The 18195-nt window shown below is 51.3% G+C and overlaps 1 protein-coding gene across 3 annotated transcripts in view; it reads left to right on the forward strand.

The window, feature by feature from the left end:
- Positions 1-187: 187 nt before the first annotated feature.
- LZTS1 (leucine zipper tumor suppressor 1) overlaps positions 188-18195 on the forward strand; it is a 65884-nt gene continuing 47876 nt past the window's right edge. For all 3 annotated transcript variants that reach the window (XM_043927642.1, XM_043927644.1, XM_043927643.1), the window contains exon 1: positions 188-458. The gene's annotated coding sequence lies outside the window, so the exon portion shown is untranslated. The remainder of the gene's footprint in view (positions 459-18195) is intronic.

Raw genomic sequence — 18195 nt, forward strand, 5'->3', positions numbered from 1 at the left:
TGGAGGTCGAGGGCAACCCCAGCTGTCAGCTGGGAACAAAGGCCGCCGAGCCGCTAGGAAGAGCCGCCGGCAGCCCCAGCCAACGAGCGGCGCCGGCGCCGGCCCCGCCCCGCCCCGCCCCGCCCCGCCCCGGCCAATGAGCGGCGCCGACCCCGCCCCGGCCCGCCCGCCCCGCCCTGCCCTCCCGCCCGCCCGAGGCTCCGGGACCCGCGCTGGGGCCGGCGCTCAGGGACCCAGCGAGCGGGCGGGCGGCCGGGCGGGAGAAGGGCGGCGCCGGGCGGGAAGCGAGGTAGAAAGTTACTCTGCTCGCCTCAGCTAGCGAGCCGGAGCTGCGAGCAATCTCGGGACCCGCCCGGCCAGCGCGAGAAGAGAGACGCGAGCACATCGCCAAACACACTGGAAAAGAAAAAAAAACCAAACAAACCCTGAAGTCAGCCCCAGGCGCAGGGACAGACAAGGTGAGGTGGACAGGGGTCTCGCTCAGTCCGCAAGGAGGGAGCCGGGCTCCGGGGAAACTGCGCTCCCCGCGGCGTGCCAGCGCGTCAGTCTGTCTTTGTCTGTCTGTGCCGGCGTCTGTCCAGGTGTCTTTGTCTCCGCATGTGACTGTCAGGGTCTCCCCTCTGCCCGGGCGCGTGCGGCGAGTCTGGTCCCCGCCTGGAAGAAAGGAGGGTGCGCCCGTCCTTCCGGCTTTGTCTCCTACAGACCGGGTTTATCCACTCCCCGTCCCGAGTCTGGTCTGCGGGGGCAGAGGTGTTGGGTGACACCGAAGTCCAGAAATGAGGAAGCGGGAGATGTACGAGCAGGGTCTGACAGCCGCGGCCGGGCCACTGAACTTTGCTGCCTGGAACTTTGGAGATGGGCTGTGTGTGTCCGCACTGGTGGCAGGGACGCGGGTGCAGTTGGAAGTATAGATTGTTCCACTGAAGGAATAGGTCACAGAGGCTGAGATCGATAGAGAAGGCGGGTGATGAACCTGGGTATTTAAGTGGCCCCCTGCCTGCTTGGGGCTTCCCAGGTGGGGCTAGTGGTAAAGAACCTGCCTGCCAATGCAGGTTAGTGGTAAGAGACACGGGTTCCATCCCTGGATTAGGAAGATCCCCTGGAGGAGGGCTTGGCAACCCACTCCAGTATCCTTGCCTGGAGAATCCCACGGACAGAGGAGCCTGGAGGGCTACAGTCCGTGGGGTCACACAGAGTCAGACAGAGTGAAACAACTTAGCACTGCCTGGAGTCATTCAGCCAAAGCAACACACACACAGTCTCACACCTACACACATATCACATTCATTTCTTTCTCTCACCCACCACAGCAGCCAGCCCCTCGCTCTCTCCCCACTCCCCTACACACACACACACACACACACACACACACGCCCTTCCACACGCTTCTCCAGCCCTTAGAGCAGAGAACTCAGCAGCAACATGCGCCAACCACTGCAGGCTTTGCAGCTCTCGCTCCAGGTGAAAAGGACTAATTGGGGAGGGCCTGGGCGGTCTGCTTGCCCACGACTGTGTCATGCCCAGGAAAGTGCTCCTGATTCCTTGACTTCAGGGCCCTAATTTCCCAGGAATGAGGAGTACTTAGGGCGCTGAGCATCTGAAGTGTCTGGGTCCTTCCTCTGGCCTTCTAAGCACATCCCCTCGCTGCCCCTCTGTTCTGGTCTTGGGTGCTGGCAAACTAGTAAGGAGGCACCTCATCCTGGAGAGCCCTTGGCAGGAGCTGTGGGAGGTAAGGATCTCCTGCAGCCTCCTGGTGGGAGCTGAGGTGCCCTGCTTGAGAGATAAGCTGTCTGCTTGGCACTTCTTCCTGCGTCCTGAAAGAGAGCCTGTGTGTAGGGGCAAGAGAGCGTTTGTAACCTGAGCTTCCTCTGAGTTCAAAAACAATTTTCCCTGGGCATGTTGGGGGAAATACATGTGCTGGAAGTCTGTGGGTATATGTACACACATGAAGATGTGTAGCAGAGACAGCGATTACAGGTAGGAAGGGTGTTTATGTTCAGGGGTGGAGGAGAGTGGAGTCTATGGTTGAAGACTGTGGACAGAGGCATACACGCTAATCAGGTGTGGCGTTTACACCTTGTATTTATCCAGAGCCTTTCTTCTTGAGGTGTTTTCTGTGCATCATAGACGTTATCTCATTTGTTATCTCCTTTACCCGTGAGACATAACTACCAGGTGAGCATGAAGCATTGCTGACTCTCTGTGTTCTGACAGTGAAAAAAGTGAGGCCACAGAGCAGCAAGACTCCTGAGGTCCACAGTTCATGGGAGCAAAGTCAGGCATAACAAGTGGGAGTCCAAGCAGGAGGGATCAGCTGGGTGGACATGACCCGGGGACACTCATCTGTTGGTGATGAGAAGAAACTCAGGTTGGAAAAGAAGGGTGTCTCTTTGAAGGTTCCAGCATGAGAGCTAGAGGGAGGATGGGACATTAGAGATGGTGGGGATTTTGAATGTTGATGGCAGCCTCTGTGTTTCACAAGTAGAACCTGTTTTAATAGTTCAGCTTCTGCTCCTGTCTGTCTATAGGAGGAGCCCCTTGTCTGCCCGTGTGTCCCAGTGGATATGTGTCAGTATAGTTGCCGTTGAAGGGGTGCAGCTGGGTAGTGTGGCTTGGGGAGAGCCAGTGCATTGGGACCATGTGAGGGAAAAATTTGCTGAGCTATTTTGAGAAACTGTGCATCTGCCTATATGGCCACAGACATAGATGGGCTCTAGCTATGGAAAAATGGCTTTCTGATCCCGAAAACATAGGTATACACCTTTGCACTTTTTCAACATTCATTTAAAAAATATTCATTCCGTGCCTACAAAAGGCAAGGCTCTGGGCCTGAAAGTGAGTCTACAAAGATGAATAAACCGATGATGGCAACCCAGTGGTTACGCATCTTACAGACTAGTGTGATGGGAAATATTTAGCAACATTTAATACCCTTCACTAAGTACCCTGTGTGCCCAGTACTTTTGGCTCATTATCTCCTTTAATTCTCAGCAGAGCCCCGCAGGGTATGTATGATTATTAGAGGCGGAGACTTCAATCCCATTGCCAGGATAGGAAATGGAGGAGCAAGGGTCTGAGCTCAGCTTGGCGCTGACCCTGGCTCTTTGCACATTCTTCTGCTACTTTTGAACATGTATCTTCTGTGCAAAATATTCTTGCTCTCTTCCTCTACCTCCACCCAACTAGCCCCCGCTTGCGCTTCAGGTTTTAACCATACAGGATCAACTCCTCCAACAACGTGTCCCTTCTCTCTTTAAGTCTGGGTCACCTGCCTTCCTGTCATTCCTCGCTCTCCTGGCATTTACCCACAGGCTCCTGAAGAGCCTCCAAAGTTCCTAGAGGCAGAGATGTGTCATCAATTCCCAGTTCAGAGTAGTGTTTGGCTTCTAGGAGGAAGTCCTTAGGAAATGCGTGTTTAATAAAGTAACTGGACAGAAAAGAGGTATTAGAGACTCTTGGTGGGAGCACTTTTCCCAGCAGCAGATTTCTGCTGAAGGAGACTTGACTGGCGTGACCTCTGATTTTCCTGTCTGTATTACTGGGCCAGCTGTTTCAGGGCTTCTGCCTAACTTGGGCTCCTCCATCCTGGTTCCTGCCTCCAGTAGTTTGGGAGCCTAAAGAAAACCCAGCCTCCACCCACCCTGCCAGCCTACGCACTCTATCTCCAGGTCCTTCGACTGAGAAGTATAATTATACAAGTAGGAGGTGATAGGTGTGATCTAGATTTGAGGTTTCAAAATCCTGCAGTTGGAACCCCCAGGGGGCAGTGGTTCCAGGGCAGCGATGAGGTGTTTCTGGGGTCTGGCCAACAAACCTGGGAAATCTTTCCGACTGCCTGGGAAATCTTTAGACGATTTACATGGTGGGTCACTGAGCTGGCTTTTGAATAGATTTTTGTGCTGCTGCAGTTTAAAAAACACTCTTCTGAAATGGACACTCTCACGGTTCTGCTGGGAGTGTAAGTTGCTCCCATGTTTGGGGAGGTCATTGGGCCGTGATTTGCCCAAGGTCACATGGTTCAGAGTCCGCTGACTCCTTTCCCATGCCCTTTGCACCACCCCGTTATTCCTCGTGTCAGGATTTCACATGCTTTCTCAGAGGTCCTTGATGATTTTCATTTTTCTTTCAAAGATCATCGCCCAAGTTTGAAAATCTCACATGTTGCGTTCTTTCATGCTTGTGCTCAGTCGTGTCTGCCTATTTTATGACCCCATGGATTGTAACCCACCAGCCTCCTCTGTCCGTGGAATTTTCCAGGCAAGAATACTGGAATGGGTTGCCATTTTCTCTTCCAGGGGATCTTCCCAACTCAGGGATCAAACCTGCATCTCCTGTGTTACCAGGCAGATTGTTTACCACTATGCCACCCTAGCCCAGTTTATCCCTCATGTCCCTGGCACCTTATATGGATGTGCATGCATGCTAAGTTGCTGCATTATTAAAAGTCTCATCCATGCAAGGTGCCAGGGTGATGGGGGATAAACAAAATGACTAAATAATGGTCTGGCTAAATAAAACTTGTGATGAGGATTAAAGAGGAGCCAGCCCCCATAAATCAGTGACAAGTACGTTGAAAACTGCATCAGGACAACTTTGAACATGGCAGCTGTTCCCCAGGAGGGAGTAAGAGGTGGCTGTGAACGAGACCTTGAAGTTGAACCTAAGGAAGAGATTTATACCTTCCCTATAGAGAGGAAGCATAACAGCAATGTCATAGCTCCCAGATGCAAGTTCAGAGTCCAGGAGATGGGTCTCTCTCTCCAAGGGGAGCCCCTGGAGGGAGCCTGTTACCTCCTTTTAACTGGCTTGACCAGCCATGCAGACCAGACAAAACTGGGCAATGCCGGGTGGGAGGTAACTCTGCTCTTAACAACTGCCTCCAGCCAAGCGACTGTATAGCTTAGCCGCAGATGAGCTCTTCCAGGGGTCCGGAAAAGTGGGCCCGGATGCGTCAGCCAGAGTCAGGTGGGGTGAGTTGGGCTTCTAGCTGCTGCTGTTTTGCATGCTGCCTCTGTATCTGCAATCTCCATCTTGCTTCTCTTTCTTACTTCCTGCCAGACAACAGGCTCTCACCAGACAGCCTAACCATCCTTGGGTTTCCTATTGTAGTGATTTTAATAGCACTTTTTAACTTTAAACGGATTATTATTGTTATTTACAACTCTACATTTCTTCTGCAATTTGACAGATGAGAAAATTGAATGAGAAGTAGAGTTTTACTCAAGACTTTAAGTGGAATTCTGGGGTTCAACTGGGCCATCTTGACTCCCAATCCGAGCAGTAACCACACAGCCAAATTAAGTAAATAGATTTAGGTTCAGTGAATTGTTGTCAAGTGATTAACGTACAGAAAGAAGAGAGATTTTTAAAATTATAAGAACTCGTTTACTTCTGTAATTATTATAATTCAAGCTTGATGAAAGTCTTAGAGTTTTCTCCCCTTTTTCTGTGTACCCCCTTCTTATCCCCAAACACTTGTTATGCATATAGCTTAAGCTCAGTAAACAAGAAATAAGTATCTGGCATAATGGGATCTCTACTTGAGATGCACTTTAAGGAATGAAATGTATTTTATGTCGGTTCTTTCTCTTTATAGCTAGTCAACTCATAAAGTTTAGTCCATGCTGCATTGAAATTATGCAGATTTTGTCTTCACAGAGTCTGAATTAATGACGTTTCATTGGAATACCAAGTTTTCATCCATAATCTAATTCAGTGTTCCCACCTTATCCATATGCAACGAAGTCCTAAGCTAAAATGGGATTAGCAGTCTCTTCGTTGGTAATGTGAGCAGTGTGTGGAAACCAGACTTCAGGGGTGGTCACATATGGAGGCTGCCTCCCAGATGAGAGAATTGGATGGAGGGTTGGTGGCAAGAGGGTGCAGTGGGGCTCCAACGAGGGGACGCAGTGGAGTTGTGGGGTGGGGAACAGGGGGAGGGTGAAAGAGACAGAGGAGAGAGTGAGTGAGTGTGTGTGTGTTTATGTGCGGGTGCATATGTGCCCTAACAGCTAAAACTAATTGTCCTAATCAATCCAGCAGAGAGGTGATTTTTCTTCCTAAGTGACAGGCCAAATTGGTATCTGAACAGATGTGACGTGGGTTTCGTCCAGCGTCTGGAACAAAGGCAGGATAGAGCCGCCCTCCCCAGATCACCCACAGATTTGCTTCCATGTCAGCTAATCACTGTGAGAGAAGAGAACTGCCTTCAAGATGACTGTGGGCAGACATGTGCACACACACATACACATGTGCACACACACACACACACACATCCCATGCATTCTCATCATCTCTGCATCTCAGGTGAGCTCTCCTCTGATACCCACCACACTCGCAGTCACATCCCATAATACCAGTCCTCAAGACTCCTGGCTGGCAGGCCCTGCAAGCCCCACACCAGTGTCCACCTGGGTAGGCCTCTTTCTGGGGCATGGTCCACAGCGTGCTGGGGATAGCCCCCTCCCCCGAAACCACAGGACCTCTGTTTCTGCCATGCCCAGAGCAGTCTGTCCAGTTCTCATCAGCCCCTCAGGGCTGTAGATCTGAGGCCCCAGCATCCATTAGAAGAAGAAGGACCTATCTAGTGAAACTGCCAGCCCCAGGGATGTATAGGGACATGGGCCCCTCAAAGATATCCAAAGTAGAGCTGAGATCAGGGGTGGGCATGGCTCTGAAAATGAGCTGGCATTTCAAGACAAGTCCTGCCCCTCACATGACCTAACCTCCCCACAGAGGCTGCCAGGCGGCTGAGACAGTCCCTGCCCTAGGCACCGGGGCAGGGTTGTGCACTTGGCTCACTGGTCTGTTGGCTTCGGGGGCATCTTCACTTTCCTTGCTGTTTGCAAAGCTATTTGCTGCTAAATCACCCTCCTCCTGGCACCCCGGACTGCTAAATTGGTCTCAACTTGCTGTACTTCCACCCACCACCTTAGTCATTATTCGCTGGCAGCATTCAGAGAGTGGGTGGAAAGCAGCCGAACATTATATTCCTGCTGAAGAGAGAGAGAATTGAGCATAGGCATGCAAGCAAAGGGGAGAGGGAAGGAGGTAACAGAAAGCAAAGGAGGCGGGAGAACAAAACTCAGGCCTGCCGGCACCTGTCCCCGTGACCCCAGCCACTCTGGGTGGTGGGGCACTGGGCCATAGGTGAGTGGGTGCTGGACTGTTAGGAGCCCCAGGCCTTCCAGGGTGAGAGGGGCACACTTACTACTGGGGCTGCCCTGCCCAGTCTGGTCCTTTGTTTCTCCCTTGAACATCTGTTCCCGTGAACTAAAATGTAACTTATATCCTTCCTCCCTGCCTAGTTGATAAACATTTAAAATTTTATTTTTAGCAATATTGCACAGGTGGGATCTTAGTTCCCCACCCAGGGATAGAACCCAGACCCTCGGCAGTGAGAGCTTGGAGTCCTAACCACTGAACTGCCCAGGAATTCTCAGTGATAAACCTTGTAAAAGAAAGTGTGTCATGCCCCCTGTGCCTAGCACCAGACCCTGGACACACTCGGGGCTGAGCCCCACATAGTCGAGATTGAGGGTGGTGAGGGCTATGGTGGTCCTTCTACCCAGCCATTTCAGGTCTCCCTTCCCGGTGGCTCAGACGGTAAAGAATCCACCTGCAGTTCAGGAGACCCGGGTTTGATCCCTGGCTTGGGAAGATCCCCTGGAGAAGGGAATGACTACCCACTCCAGTATTCTTGCCTGAAGAATTCCATGGACAGAGGAGTATGCGAGGCTACTGAGAGACTAACACTTCCTAAGCTGCTGCCCTAGGACCATAGGGTCTGGGATCCCAGGCACACGAGAAGAGGAGGAATCACAAGGGAGCTTACAGGGTTTGGTGAGGAAGCTTCACGGAGGGAAAGGGTTAATACCACAAAAGAACAGATCAGCTAAGGAAGCAGAAACCTGGAGGCCCTCCATCCTGGCATGGAAGGCCCCCTGTGATCTCCAGCCAGGGTTCAAGACTGTCATCGGCGCACTGGAGCTGGTGGGCAGCGGAGTCAGTTCTCATGTCAAACAGCAGAGACAGCATCAGGCAGAGCAGAGTGACCTTGACAGGAGGCTCTCTGAGTTGCTGATAACATTTGTTTGGTCTCTCGGGAGAGGTTGGAAACACTCAGTGCCAGCCCCAGCTGGTTTGAAACCTGGTGGGCCCATGACCCATCCTCCTTTCCCTCCCACCCTTTTGATAATGGGAAAACCCTGTGAACAGAAGCCTCCACACCGCAAGGGAGGTAGGGACACCAGGGAACCACGCTGAGAATATCAAAGGGTATAAGTCTGGGTGAAGGAGCCCTGAATCTGCCCTTGACCTTCCACCAATTGCTCAGAGGCAGCGCCTGGAGGATGCCTGGGCCACCTCTGCCTCAGCACCTTAGTGGTCAAGAGGTCAGGGCAGCAGAGGTTCAGAAGGACAATGAGGCACCCAGGGCACCTCTTGACCCATGGCAGCCTTCAGCTACTTCAGCCTCAGCTCCTGTCTGCTCCCCCGCCTGCCGGGCTTCTCAGCAGCAAGCCTGCCTGCCCTGGAGGAGGGAGGTTGGGAGGGATTAGACTGTGCTCATATCTCAGGGAGACAACCTCCCCCTCCTTGCTGATCAAATTCCCCCAGCCCCTACGCCTTGTCGGCGCCGGCAGGCAAACCGCGCTGCAGGCAGGTGGGGAAAACAAGAGCCAGTGGGCAGAGCCCCCAGCCGTCCACCTGCACAGAGGAGGGAGGGCCCCACCCCAGGGACCCGCGAAGGCACCCCAGCTGCCCGTGCCCCTCCCCTCAGAGGGCCTGCAGCTGCCCGGCTCAAAGGCTCCGGGCTGGCTGCGGTCAGGCAGGGGCAGGATGCTTGGCTTTTCCCGAGCCGATGTCTCATCTACAAGGGTAACCAGGAGTGCAGGGCTGTCAGTGTCCCCAGGCCTCCTAGCAGTGCCTCAGCCATCTGCTGACTTAGAAACTTCTCTAGATGACATACTCACTTCTATGCTGGAGCTGTCACAGGACCATCAAGGCCAGCGTTCCAAGATTTATTAGGAAACTAAAGAGACTTATTTGAAGCAATTCAACCTACTCTGCATAAAACACAAGGTCTCTGGGTGGAAAGGACCCTTAAATGTCTTTTTTTTTTTTTTTACCACATCACAGGGCTTACAGGGATCTTAGTTCCTTGACCAGGGATTGAACCTGTGCCCTCAGCAGTGAAAACGCAGAGTTCTAACCAATGGACCATTAGGGAATCCCCTTAAATCCCAATCTAGTCGCATCAAAACCTTCCTCAAGTCTTTTTTCTACTTATCCCTAAGAGCTGCTGTTTCAGACTCCAGGAACACAATTTGTTCTCTTTTAGTTTCATTCTTTTAAAGTCACAGAATGCTAGGTTCGTGGCAAATACTCTGCTGAATCCTGGAGCATCCTGCATTGGGACCGGAGACAGACACATTTTACAAAATCACAGTACAAAGCCCAGTTGGTCTAAAAACGTCTTCTCAAAAGATACAGTTTGAGAAGGACCCTGTGGGTTGGGTGTGATTCAAAGAGGTGGGGGAGTGGGCGGCACAGATAGGGGCCCGAAGTGGCAGGGAGACAAAGGCAAATTGAGTCAGATCAAGGATGGTCTTGTGTGTCTGGCTCAGAGTTTGGCAGGCAGTGTGGAGCCACTGAAGTCCTAGGGAGAAGAGTGGTGTTGAACAGACCTTGGTTTTGAGAAGTTCATCCAGCAGCAGAGTAGAGGATGGATTTGAGGTAGAGAGGCTTCTTTTTAGAAATAACATTATTTATTAGAATGCCTTTCTAGTCTCCTCCCGTGTCCCAGTTGATGGCACATGTTCCCAGAGATCCCATGCAGTCTGGAAATATGGTGTGGCCGAGGCTTCAAGGAGAGGGGCGCTCCTAGTCCAGGTTCAAAGGTCAGAGGTCAGTGTGCAGGGTCTAGGCCTTATTTATGACAGAAGGCATAGGGAACACCTCGTAGCTTTGGACCTGGAAGAAATCAAGGAGGATGAGGGAGTGGAGGGTTTTTTGGCTGTGATGGGTCTTCATTGTTCCATGAGGGCTTTCTCTAGTTGCACAAGCAGGGACTGCTCTTCCGTTGCAGCGTGCAGACTTCCCATCGCAGTGGCTTCTCTTATTTCAGTACACTTATCTCAGTGCGTAGGCTTCAGTAGTTGTGACCCTCAGGCTTGGTTGCTCCGCAGCATGTGGTATCTTCCCAGACCAGGAATCGAAGCAGTGACCCATGCATTGCAAGATGAATTCTTAACCAGGGAAGCCCTGGGCTTTTTGCTGTTGTTGTTTTTTAATGTATGGAGACAGAGGCTTAGGCAGGAGAGGGACTTATTTACTCAGGGTCCCACAACTAGTTTGTGCAGAACCAGGACTGGCGCTCCCACTTCAGACTCCTTTCATTCACCCACTGCTAGTTGTAGACAAGGACTGGGGGCATCAGGTCCTCCACCTGGGGTGTCAGGAAGGTTTGCCCAAGGGCACGTCTGAGAGCTTGTCAGCAGTGGGTGCTCCCAGGCTTTGAGGCTTTCTCCTTGTGTGCCGGAGATAGCTGACACCCACAGTCTCTGTTTTTCTCTCTTGTCTTATTTCTCTGAGTGCTTTGGATGCTTTATGTCCTTCTGTTTCTCCGATGGTTCCTTTGTCCAAAAAGTTCTGAGGAGCTCCCGGCTAACATGACAGTGAGGTTTACGAGGCCAGTGGCCGTAGTTATCAGTTGCCATCTTTCAAAAATGAGAAATGAGGTCTCTGCCCCTGTCTCACATGTGCTCAGTTTAAATGAGATTTGTTGCTGCTATTGTTCAGCTGCTAAGTCGTGTCTGACTCTGCAGCCCCACGGACTGCAGTGTGCCGGGCTCCTCTGTCCTTTACTATCTCCCAGAGTTTCCTCAGATTCATGTGCACTGAGTCGGTGATGCCATCCAACCATCTCCTTCTCTGTTGCCTTCTTCTTTTGCCTTCGGGCTTTCCCAGCATCAGGGTCTTTTCCAAAGAGTCAGCTCTTTGAATCAGGTGTCCAAAGGGTTGGAGCTTCAGTTTTAGCTTGGGACATTTAAATGGGAAGGTTGCAGGTGCCACCCAGCATGTCTGATGCCACATCAGGAGAGACTCCTGGACAGGAGGCAGGCATGCCTTCCAGGGCCTGGAGAGGCTGGTCTCATCAGTCAGGGACCTCCTTCAGTTTCAGAAGGACAGGGTGCCGGGAGTCCCCTGCCCTGATCTCTGAAGCTCTCGGAGCCCCATTCCCCATCTTCCTCTGGAAGGTTCCTCAAGCAAGATACCTACCCAAGAGCGACCTCTTACCTGCTAAAACCTAGCTAGCCAAGGGAAGGGCAAGGCCGTGGCAGTGTCCTGTGAAGTCTCCAGTGAGGAGACTCCAGTGAGACCTGGAGACAGATTCTTTCTCCCAAAACATTCCAGCCCATGCCACATGCTCTTAGGCTCCCAGAGCAGTTCTTTCTCACTTGGGTGTCAACCTTCAGTTCTAGTAGAGAGAGTAGGTGAAGCCTAATAGAGGTAAAACATAGATTTTTTTCATGCTTGCCAGCCCTATGGATGAGTCTGGGAGGGGATAGCAGAAAGAATGTATGTTTGGGGATCAGACCAGTGTTCACATCTCACTCTGCTACCAAACAGTTGTGTGATATTGGGCAAGTCACTTAGCCTCTCTGAGCCTCAACTCTCTCATCTGTAAAATGTTTTGTGTCCCACATAGAAATTTTATGAAAACTGCAAGAGCGAGTGTAAGTCAAAGCACGTGGACCATAGCAGGGGCTCAGTCCCTGTCCGTCTCATCCCCTTTCCATCAGCTCCAAGGGCAGGAAACCTGGAGGCAGAGCTGTCCACGCAGAAGGGTCTGAGCCCTTGGTCCAGGTACACGGCCAAGGGGTCAGGCAGTGATGCCTGTGACAGCCGCCCTCTTGTCTGCTCACTCTGGCGAAGGGGGATAATTGTAACTGAAAACAGATGGGAGGGAATCCCTACCACCTCTGTCACTCTGGATCCCCATTGCCATTGTCAAATTGACTAAATTAAAATTGACTTATAAAATTATGTAGAACAGATGAGCAAGACATCTTTGAGTGCTCTGACATCAAGGCTCAGCACTGAAAGTGAATCTCTTGCTCACATTGTGCTAAATCGCTTTAATAGTGTCTAGCTCTTTGAGCCCCCATGGACTATAGCCCTCAGGCACCTCTGTCCATGGGATTTCCCAGGCAAGAATACTGGAGTGAGTTGCCGTGCCCTTCTCCAGGGGATCTTCCCCACCCCGGGATCAAACCCGGATCTTCTGCATTACAGGCAGATTCTTTACCATCTGAGCCACCAGGGAAGCCCTGGTGCTCACATTGGCTTGTGCCAAATGTGTGTGCAGAGGAGGAGGAGCGAAGAGGGGGTTACTCAGAGACCCTGGGGTTTTCTGCTGCCTCAGGAAGACCCCACAAAGCCATCTTGTGCACGTGTGTGGGACAGAGTTTAGGAGAGGAAGATATCTCCCCAGGGTGAGTGGCTGGAGAGAAGTGGTTTAGACTGCATCTCTTTCTTCCTCCTGCCTCTGGCTTCAAAGGCAATGTCTTTACGATCTGGATGTTTTCTGGATTAGGTAGCATGTATGGTCAGGAAAGGGAGAAGAAAGAAAAATAAAATGAAACTTTTGTCTCTGCACTCTGTCCGTAGGAGATGCACAGCTGCAAGACGGCCCAGGTCTGGCAGAGTCTCCCATAGGAGGATGCAAGGGGCTGAGGGGGTTGAATTCCACATTGGAGAATCTGAGGGACCTTTATTCTCCTTCCGTGGCACTTAGGGCTTCTCAGGTGCTCAGAGGTAAAGAAACTGCCTGCCAGTGCAGGAGACGCAGTTTCGATCCCTGGGTCGGGAAGATCCCCCGGAGAAGGGCATGGCAACCCACTTCAGTATTCTTGCCTGGAGAATTCATGGATAGAGAAGCCTGGTGGGCTACAGTCCATGCAGTCGCAAAGAGTCGGACATGACTGAGTGACTGAACATGCACGCATGCAAGTGACTCTTAAGATAGGCGCAGGCCGCCTGGGGGAACCCAGGAGAAATGGCTCCTTTTTGGGACAGAGTCAGTTCCCAGGATCCCATACCTGAGTCCTGTCTAGGGACAAGCAAACTGGTGTTTCATGCTCCTTCCAGGAGAGCTCAGTATTGCCTTCTTCCTCCTCCTCTGCGGTTGTGTGTGTGTATTTGTGTGTAAATATTCATATTTTTAGCTGCATTGAGTCTTAGGTCTGCCATGAAGATTCTTCTGTGTCCTGGGGATCTTTCCTTGCAGTGCCCCAGCTCTCTAGTTGTGGTGCAAGCTTAGTCGCTCTGCATCGTGTAAGATCTTAGTTCCCCAACCAGGGATCAAACCCTGGTCCCCTGCATTGAGAGGCAGATTCTTAGCCACTGGACTCCCAGGAAAGTCCCTGTGTGTGTGTGTTTAGTGGAGAAAACTTTCTCATGGTAATGGCATGACCCAGAAAATCGAGGTGACTTCCTCTCCCTGATCTAACATTAGGTCTTATCTTCCGAGTCCAGCAATTTCTCCATTCTAGCATGCTGAGATCTGTTGAGGACAGAGCATCTGGCTTTTAGGAACTTCTGGGAGAGGGGATGCTAACTCAGCTGAGGGGCCAGCAAATGCTAAGACTTGGAGAACGGGAAGAGACCTCAGTGAGCCGCCCAGAACAAAGGAAGCCATGGGACTTGCCTCCGGGCTATCTCTGTCTCCTCCTTTAAATTAAGGGATGGTGGGAAACTTAGTTCAAAGGACTGCCCTCTGCACCATCCCAGGCTGGCAGCTATTAAACTCCCACTTGACCTTGCTTCTTGGATTCAGAAGCTGAGATGTAGAGCTTGTGAAAGCCACATGAGGCAACCCAGAATTAGGTCTTGTCTCATTGGCGTGATGTGGTTTTAGGGAAGTCTGCCAAGAGTCGGATATAGTGGTGTATGTTAAGATTCTCCACCCAGCAGGGCCACAGGGAGATGTGTCCTAAGACAGGAAGTTAAGATGAAGAGATGACAACCTTCTCCCCTCAACCAGAACCCTCCTCCTCTCCCCAGAACCCTTCTCTCCTCCCTCCCTGCCCTGCCATCCTTTCCACCAGCAACAAGGACTGTGCTCTATTGCCTGGCCCAGGAGTGGCTGAATGATGGACAGGGAGGCCATGGGGGTTTCTGGGAGCAGCAGCATAGTCTTCCTGCCTTGTGCAGGCCTGTCCAGGCTGCTCAGTGTTTTTGAGGCCACAGGAGCAAAGGACCCTGGTGATGAGCCACTCCTGAGGACCAGAAAGGCCTTTTAGGATTTCAATCTTTGCCGACAAATGTGTTGCCACCATAAGGGAGAGTCTGGTTTTTAAGAGTGGTAACTATAAAGGTTTCTTTGGCCAGAAAGTCTCATCTCAGGGTGTTCAGCGTGTACCAGATCCCTTGGGAAACTGAGCATTGCTGCTGGGTGCATACCAGCCTTGGCCCTGCTCTGAGTCACTCTCCCTGCCCTCAGCATGGAGTGGAGGCAGTACCCTGGGTTCCTCAACTCCATTCTCCCTTCTCCCCTCCCTGGACTCAGGTGAAAAGGGAACCTACAAGTGTTCTTGTTAGCAAAGAGATCAAACCAGTCAATCCTAAAGGAAATCAACCCCGAATATTTATTGGAAGGACTGATGCTGAAACTGAAGCTCCAATACTTTGGCCCCCTGATGCAAAGAACTGACTCATTGGAAAAGACCCTGATGCTGGGAAAGATTGAGGGCAAAAGGAGATGGGGAGACAGAGGATGAGATGACTGGATGGCATCACCGACTCAATGGATATGAGTTTGAGCAAGCTCCAGGAGGTGGTGAAGGACGGGGAAGCCTGGTGTGCTGTAGTTCTTGGGCTCAAAGAGAGTCAGACACAATTTAGTGCTAAGTAACAACAAGGAGGTGGTGACGAAAACAACCTGAGTTAAACATGTAGGCAAAAGGTAAGGGGTGGCCCAAAGGAACATTAAAGCCAGAGACCCACGGAAATGCCTCCAGGGGAGACAGACAAGTCTCATCTCATCCGTACCTGGGCTTGAGCAGGTGTTAGCTGGCTGGGATTCAGGGGGCTTACAGGGGGCACAGGGAGGTGGCTCCAGCTACATCCTAACCTCTGACCTTCTGTATCACCCCAACAGGAAGCTGGACGTACTGTACCGCGTTTCCGACTCTCTCCTCCTCTCCTTGAACATGCTGAGTTCTTCCTGCCTGGCAGACTCTAAGACAGTCCCCAGGGATATCAGTGTCCTCAGGGAGTTTACTATCTATTGGTCAGATCTGTGACTTTTAAGCACTTTAAGAGCAATATTGACTAACAACGGATACTGATTACTCATCTTAAAAAAAAATCTAATGGCTCAGAGGTAAAGTATCTGCCTGCAAAGCAGAAGACACAGGATATGTGGGTTGGATCACTGTGTCAGGAACATCCCCTGGAGGAGGAAATGGCAGCTCACTCCAGTATTCTTACCTAAAGAGTCCCATGGACAAAGGAGCCTGGTGGGCTACAGTCTGTGGGGCTGCAAAGAGTCAGACACGACTGAGCACAACACACACAGTCTCTAAAGGTCCAAAACGGAAGTGTCCCCAGTTCTTTAGATGATGAAGGAAAAGGAATAGAGCCCAGGGAAAGTTGGAGAAAAATATATCAAGAGTTTCAGCCTAGGGTTAGACCCCAATAGTATCTTGATTTACCAAATCCTGTATGTTGAATAAACAAAAGCAAAAACTATGCTGCCGTTTACTAAGCTTTCGATTGTATCCTGAATGATTTACAAATAAAACATCACAAGAGAGAGAGAAAGAGACATATTACGTTCATTAGGCTTATCTGGTACTCTATATTATCTGGAAAAAGTCTTAGGTTATATTGTATGGGTGAGTGTTAGTAATATAAGTGTTTTAGAAATTACATGAAATTTAAGAAATATGATATGTCCTGGTATAATGTTACGGTAATTCTTATTATCCTATAATGTTGTGCGACACAGAAGTAACTAAATTTTCTTATCAATTGCATTGTAACAAAGTCTCATTTGATATTTAAAAAAAAACATCACTCAGTACATACAGAAACCTTATGGAGTAGGTACTGCAATCAGCCCCAGTTTACAAGCAAGGAACAGAAGCTTAGAGCAAGGTCCCAAGACTAGGGATGTTGTAAGGCATAGTTCTGGCAAGACAGAAAAGGAAAGACGACCTCAACAGAAGTAGGTTACCTTTATTCAGGCAAGGAGGGGCGACAGTCGGCCTAACGACCAGGCTGAGCGCCCGAAGGGGATCAGGGAGGCTTCATCCCTATTTTGTGGAAGCGATAAGGGAAATGTCAATCAGGCGGGATATTTTGAGTATTCTTTTGTTGAGATGACACTTGTAGTTGGGCAGGGGGTGATAAGTCTGGGCGGGTGTAGGGGGTGGTAGGTTTCCGGACAGGGGGTGATAAGTCCCAGATAGATGCAACTGGCCTAGAGCATCAGGATGGAACTAAAGTTATGCTCTGTTTTCTCTGAAGTTAGATGATTCAGCAAGGGGCCTTTGAGACTGTTGTTCTCTTTTCTAGGCCCAAAAAACTCCTTCAGATGTAAGGTTAAAGGGGATTATAGACCAACCCGGAGTACACGGGTTGGTGAAGGAGCAAACACAGTGAAGGTGAGGTCTAGAGGAGCCTGCAAGCCTGGGTGGGAGCTGGCTTCCCTGACTGGCGGTGAGGTCTGCCCTGGGCCAGGCCCTGCATGCCCGACCCTGACACCGTTGGAGATAAAGAACTAGAGCACTGTTGGCCTCAGCCAGGTTCAAAGTCAGGCATGGCCACTTGCTAGTACACAACCCAAGGCCTCATTTCCTGCCTCTGTCAGACGCGGATGATGATAGTGCCCTCTCAGGGCGCCTTGGGGGGCAGCCTGCGTCCCATCATGTGTGAACAGTGCTGAGTCCAAGACCGGAGGAGGCAGCAGTGGGAGTTTGAGGGGAAACCAGTCCCCCTGCTTGACATCCTCAGACTCTGCAGGTCAGCTGAGCGTTCTCCTCTGGCCAGAGGAAATGGAAGGAGAAGGCGGCTGTCCCCCACCCCCAGCCTTTCCTGGCAGCGACCCCCTTCCTAAGCTGTGGGAGGCTGGCGATCAGCCTGTTCAGAGGAGGCTCCTGACTGTATCCAGGTCCTGATTCTTCGGCGAGGCAGAGACTCAAACATCCCCCAGCTGTGTAGGGGAGGGAGGGAGCTGGAGGGAAGGAATCCCTGCTCTGGTGATCTGCCGTCACAGACAGCTCCACTCCCTCTTCTCGCTGGGCAGAAGAGGAAAGCTGACTTGGAGGTGGAGGAGGCACGACCATGCCCTGGAGGCCCAGAGAGGGGAGCTGGGCTGGTCGGTCCAGCCCCCTCCCCTCACCCTGAGGACCTCACCAGGAGCAGCTGAGTGGAAAAGACCCTACCCTGCCTGGTGGTGGCGCAGGCGCAGGTGGCCTGGGGGAGAGGAAGGCAGCCAGGACAGCATTCTTCCTCCCCCTCCTCCCCCACCACCCCAACTCTGGAGCTCTGCCGAGGTCACCCTGCCTCCCATGTCCTAAAGGTGACATCGCTCTGCCAAGTGGGGAGGCCAAGTCAAGAACCAGGCAAGCTCAGGAGCACTTTGGGGAACCAGGGTGGAAAGGAAAACACGAGGGACAGAGAGAAAAAGAGTGGGTAGCCAGGTTTATAGATTTAGCTTCTGGCCTTCCTCTCTTTCTCACTGAGCGCCTCAGTCAGCTGGGGCTGCTGTAACAAAATCCCGTAGTGTAGATGGCTTAAAAAATGACCTGTCATTTCTCACAGTTCTGGGGGCCAGGAAGTCAAAGATCAAGTTGCCTATAGATCTGGTGTCTGGTGAGGGCTCACTTCCTGGTTTGCAGATGGTTACCTTCTTGCTGTCTCCTCGAGTGGTAGAGAGAGAGGAAGCCCTAGTATCTTTCTGTTCTTTATTAGGGCATTAATCCCATCATGGGGGCCCTACCCTCACAAGCTCATCTAAATCTGATCACCTCCAAAGGCCCACCTCCAAATACCATCGCATGTGAGGTTATGGCTTAGACGCATGAATTTGGGGGACAGAAACGTTCAGTCCATAGCACTGAGCATTTGTTGGGCTGCAGTGCCTTTGGAGCACAAGACCAGTAGAAATGAGGGTTCCTGCCTCTG

Source organism: Cervus elaphus, chromosome 16 (assembly GCF_910594005.1).
Source record: "Cervus elaphus chromosome 16, mCerEla1.1, whole genome shotgun sequence".
In the NCBI taxonomy this organism is placed as follows: Eukaryota; Metazoa; Chordata; class Mammalia; order Artiodactyla; family Cervidae; genus Cervus; species Cervus elaphus.